The following is a 6,214-nucleotide window of genomic DNA, read 5'->3' as shown; positions in this document are numbered from 1 at the left end:
GACCAATCTGAGTGTTTATTCTCTTGCCCCTACTTCTCTCAAGTTAGTTGTCTCTATGTCCTAGGTGGACCAGCAGGCCAATAGTGGGGAAGGGGTGGAAAACCTTGGATTCTAGCTTGCTGATAGGTCACCATCAGCCTGGCTGGCTGAGGTGAAATATGAGGTTTTAGTGGGAGTCTCAGGCCTGTAGCTGCTGCTGTTGCTGCAAGAAGTGGATTTAAGTGCCCACTTTCTCTTAGGGAGAGCATTTCCCATCTACTTTCTGTTGGGTGTGATGGTGGCAAAGACTGAATGGAAGTTTCTTTAGCCAGACCCTCAGCCTTTGCCTCCTATGGCTCATGATAAGGTAGTATTATCTGAATCTATCAGGCTCACTTAATAATATGTAAAGGAGCTCTTTGAAATTGGAAATCCTGACTGTTCTTGATAAATTTTGGTTCTTAAAACCATTGTCTTGCCATGAACTAAAACTACTCATCTCATTTAAGCTGAGCAATGACTTTGTCATTCTAACTGTTCTTTACTATTTCTCTAAAGCCCAAGAACAGCTTAATTCTGCTTTGTTGGCAACCAAAATTAAAGAAGAATGAAATACATATTACTTTAATATTTTCAAATTATTAAAGTTGGGTTAGTTGTGGAAATTTTGGACATATATATGAAGCCTGAGAACCCAACAGACATTAGATGTAGGTGGGACATGTCACCTACTTTTCCATTATACCTCCTCATAGCACCCAGAGTTCTTCCTTTATAACATTCATTACAACTCTAATCAATCAAATATCTGGGAAGTTATTTCTTTAATGGCTATCCCCACCATCACCACCACTAGACTGGAAATTCTAGGCAGTGTCTATCTCTAACTTGTTTCTAGTTGTATCTCCAATACAAATATATTCTCAATCTATCCATGTGAGTATTTCTCTAGGATAGACATCTAGAAAGAAAATTGCTAGGTAAATTCTGTGCCTACTATTAAAGTGTGTGAGTCATTGCTAAGTAGCCACCAAGGAGGCCAAAACAAAGTGTATAAGACCCTCTTTCCTCTCACTCTCACCAACAGTTCATCTTGACACTCTTAAATTTAAAATTGAGATTTTATTGCAATGGTTGGGGGGTGTTGTAAAATAAAACACAGAATTACAGATTATGAAACCACATAAAATGAATGCACAGCTTAATGAATTGTTATAAAGCACACAACCTAGTAACCACAATCCAGATCAATAAATAGAACATTGACACCCACAAAAACCCCACCTGCCCCCCATCACAACTATCTCCCTTCCCCAAATTAAGCAAAATCTTGACTTTTATAGCATTCAAGTCTTTGCATTTCTTTATGGTTTCATTGCTAACGATGCATCCCTAGACATCCTATTTTTGTCATGTCCACTTTAAAAATCTGATGTCCCTTAAGATTATTTAATGTACTGGTTACATCTTCATCCCTTTCTTGTCTTTAGAACTTATCTGGTTATCTGGCATGACAGGATATTCTAGGCTCATCTTGTACACTCCTGCTGCAGATCATGAAAGCCATTTCTTTAAGCTCTGATTTTTTAAAATAGGAAAATGGTATTTCAGAACTATGATCTAGTGTTAGAGATATTCAATGCTACTAAGTTGGTCCTTTCTTTTTCTTTTCAGTAGACAGAGCTAGGAGGGAAAATCAACACATTTAAATGTCTATAAAATACCTCATGAATTCATATTGATACTTTCTAGTCAAAGTGAGGACTACAGGATTTGCAGTCAAAATATTCCATATTCCTTCTGTATTTTCCTTCTTCCACACCAACATTCTCAGATACACTGTGTACTTCTTCAACTTCAGCTTTTTCAAGTCATCTGTTATTTAAAGAACATCTTGAATTATAGTTTTGAGTATTTTTTCTGATATCTTGCTCTGCTTTTTTCCCTCAATCTCTCTTCTTGTCTCTATGTTGAATCTCCTTTGCCTATCTTCAATGGTGGTCACTTTCTATTGAATTTTTCTCTTATTTCTTTATCATTTTTACTGAATTCAAATTTACATAAAATAAAATGCCCACATCTATAATAATAAAAGCATAATATGCTAATTAGACTGGATGACCTTCCAGACAAAGCCGGGGCTGCAAGGGAAGCCCGGGTCCCAGGTGCCAGAGGGAAGTCGGTACTGGTAGCCAGGGGCAGGAAAGCCTACTCTTGCACGAATTTTGTGCATCGGGCCTCTAGTTTTAAGTATAAAATGTCAGCTTCAACAAATGTATACATTCATGTAACCACTACCACAATCAGTATAAATACATTTCCACCATGCCCCTTTGCAATCAATTACCTCCCCTGCCCCCCCCCCCCCCCCAGCCACCAGCAACCACTAATCTATATTCTGTCACTTTAGTTTGGCTCTTTTGAGAATTGGGAAAGACAAACAAGCTCATAGAGTTGTAAAATAACTCCCACGTGATCAAAATCAGCTAGCTCTGAAGGTTGTGATATATCTAGACCAGGGACTATTGACACTATTGGCAATTATTGGCATTTGGGGCTGGATAATTCTTTGTTGTGGCTGTAGTGTACATGGCAGGATGCTTAAAAGAATCCTTGGCCTCGCCCTAACCCATTTGGCTCAGTGGATAGAGCGTCGGCCTGGGGACTGAAGGGTCCCAGGTTCGATTCCGGTCAAGGGCATGTACCTGGGTTGCGAGCACATCCCCAGTAGGGGGCGTGCAGGAGGCAGCTGATCAATGTCTCTCTCTCATCGATGTTTCTAACTCTCTATCCCTCTCTCTTCCTCTCTGTAAAAAAATCAATAAAATATATTTAAAAAAAAAAAAAAAAGAATCCTTGGCCTCTACCCAGTAATTGCCATAGTAACCCCAATACCACCACCACCGGTGTGACAAATAAAAATGTCTCCAGATGTTTCATTGCCAAACACCCCCTGAGGGGCAAAATCACCCTGTTGAAAGCACTGCTCCAGACAACACATAGTTTTTCATTGAGCACAAATTTTCCCCATATTGGCCAAAAGATAATCTCAAAGGAAACTTATTCTTGACCACAAAATAAATCTGGCCTAAACCTTTAGCAGAAAAAGGGAAACAACAAAGAGTAAATTATAAATTAATGAAATAGAGAGTGGTCATGGCACCAAACTGTCTAAAGAAAATAATTCAGCTGAGACAAATAGAGATTACAGGCTTTATTCTGCTGATGGACATCAGAGAGCACCTGAAACCCAACTCTGAGCTGGCTTAGAGTTTTTACAGAATAAGGAAGAGAGGGATAATGTCATTGTTTGGCTCCAGTAGCAGATTTCATCTTTAACTGCTATAAAACTTGTGGTTGGAATAGTTGGGAACTGTTCCAGATTTTTGTGCATTGTGGTTGACTCCATTGGTACAATCCTACCCCAACACTGTCCAAACAGTTCTTCTGAAAGCTATTTTTGCAAGCCTTGTAGTTTATTGGTTAGCCAAGATTCTGGGACAGGAAAGATATCAAAGATAATATGGATAGGTTATTGCCTGGGGCTCAGGGAAAGGGAGAATGGGGAATTAATGTTTAACGCATATAGTTTGTTAACGTAAAAAAAAACATTGAAACCTGTAAAGAATTTTTGTGAGTTTATTTGAGCCAAACTGTCAACATATGCCGGGAAGCAGAACTTCAATGAATTGAGATAATGCTCCAGAGAATGGCGGGTTACATTTGTATTTATACATTGCAATCAAAGGAGGGACGTAAGTGGGTTACATGAAATTCATTGGTGATAGATTAAGGAGGTGGGATAAAGCAAAGCAGTGGGAAACCCCTAGGATTAGATAAAAAGTAAAATGATGGACACATACTTAGGTGGGTACAGGAACAATTAACATGATAATGAAGGAATTTGTGGTATCTGTCCTGGTGCCCACCACATTTGGCATTTGGTTGTGCCCCAGGGGCTCCAGAAAAAGGGAAGTTACAAGTTACCCAGACATTTCAAGGGTATGTTATCATAGATGCAAAAAGACAGATAGGCTCAGTTAAGATAAAGGTTGACCTTGTCATGAAGATACCGGCCTAGGATGTAACTGCCCACCATAACTGCGTTTAGTTAAAGTTTAATTTCAGACCATCCTTTGTGGTTACTTTAGGTCTCTGAGTTTGCAAGACTGTCATGCAGGCCTCCCCTGAGCTGCTTGTCAGGTCAGCATGTGCCCCTTTCATCCACAAATTTCAGTTTTACTTATGGGGATGGATGGTAATGGTGGATGCAAAACAATGTGAATGTATTTAATACCACTGAACTGTACACTTAAAAATGGTTAAGATGGTAAATTTTATGGTAAGTGTATTTTACCACAATTAAAAACAAAACTAAATACAGCCACCTTCTTGATGAGGTGCCTTGGCAAAAACAAAACAAAATAAAAATTAAATTATGAATAGAGTGATGGAATGTTAACAAAACAAGTAAAAAAAACAATGTGGAAAGGACAAACAAACAATATGGATGAACCTTAAAAGCATCATGCTAAGTGAAAGAAACCAGACACAACAGGCCACATATTTTATTATATCATTCCATTGGCATAAAATACCCAGAGTAGGCAAATCTATAGAGGGCAAATTGGTGGTTGCCCAGGGCTGGAGGGAAGGGAAATAAGCATACATAGATGCAGGGTTTCTGTTTGGGATGATTTTGAAAGTTCTGGAACTAGATGGTGATGATGGTTGTACAACGTTGTGAATGTACTTAATGCCCCTGAACTGTACAGTTTAAAATGCTTAAAATGGTGCATTTTATATTATTTGTACTTTACCACAATTTTTTTAAAGGAAGGGAAAGAATAAAAGAAAAAGGACAGCAGGGGAAACTGAGGATCTTCTATCACATCTGTTTTAATCCTTTTTATAAACCGTTCAAATCCAGAACCTATCTCTTCTTAGAACTGACATTGTTTCCATTCTTCTTTCATTTTTTGTGTCAGGTGGCACCCAAAAATGCTGGAATCTTCTTGGCAAATGCCGCCACACATGCTCCAAGAATGAAAGGATCTATGTTTACTGCACAAATAGCAAACCATGCTGTGTGAAGCCCAAGCATCAGCCAAAACAACAGCCCTGGTTATTCTGAGTTCTCTGAAGCCTAAAGCCATAAAAATGCAGATGAAGCTATTCTAAGTCTGAACCCCAAGGATTCCTGAATTCTATCAATAAACACCTCCAGCTAATTCCTGTGTTAGCCTGTCAGTCTACCCTGCCCCTACCTTATATCACAATACCTGTTAATATTTCAAACAAAAGATGTTCAAAATTTTATGCAGAAAATTAGAAGCCCTTATACAAAACCAAAATTAATAGAGAGGTATACCATGTTCATGAATTAGAAGACTCGATATCTTAGAGATGTCAATGCTATACCAATTGTTTCCTAGTTTCAATTAAATTCAAACCAAAATCTTTTTTAAAAAATTTCCCCCAGAATTTAATCAAAATTGTGCACATATAAACAAATATTTTGTTAGAGACATAAACATAGATGACAAAATTATCAATAAAGCACAAATATAAGTTCATGGCTAACTCTTAGAATATAGAAATTGGAAGAAGTGATGCTGATATTCTATTTTTTTAATCAGGTTGGTAGAAATAGAGATATTTGTTATCATTGTTTTTATACTTTTATATTTTTTAACTATTTTTGTGTTCTCAATAATAAAAATCAAGCTTTTAAAAAAAGAGAGATAAAAGCTATGAACACTAAGTGCCTTAAGAATTGTAAGACCAGAAGAAAAAAAAATGAAAAAGCTAAATCAGTCAAAAAGGCCTAGAAAAGAAAATACTTGAAAATTACACATCTTATACAAGATTTTTTTTCAAAATATGTAAAGAACTCTCAAGATTCAATTAAAAAAAAAAAAAAGCAAACAACCCAGTAACAAAATAAGCAAAGAGTTGAACTGACACTTCACCAAAAAAACTATGTATGTAGCAAATAAAAACATGAAAACTTATAAATATTGGAGAAACGCAGATTAAAATTACAATATAATATTACTGCACACATATCAGAATGTCTAAAGTTAAAGCAATTGACCACAGCAATTGTTGACGAGGAACAAGTATCAACTGGAACTCCCATATGCTGCTGGTGGGAATGTGAAATAGTACCACCACTTGCAAACAATTGGGCAGTTTCCGAGGGAGTTCAATGTACCATACGTTCTAACCATAA

Source organism: Plecotus auritus (assembly GCF_963455305.1).
Source record: "Plecotus auritus genome assembly, chromosome: 8".
NCBI lineage: Eukaryota > Metazoa > Chordata > Mammalia > Chiroptera > Vespertilionidae > Plecotus > Plecotus auritus.
This window is presented reverse-complemented; position numbering follows the sequence as displayed.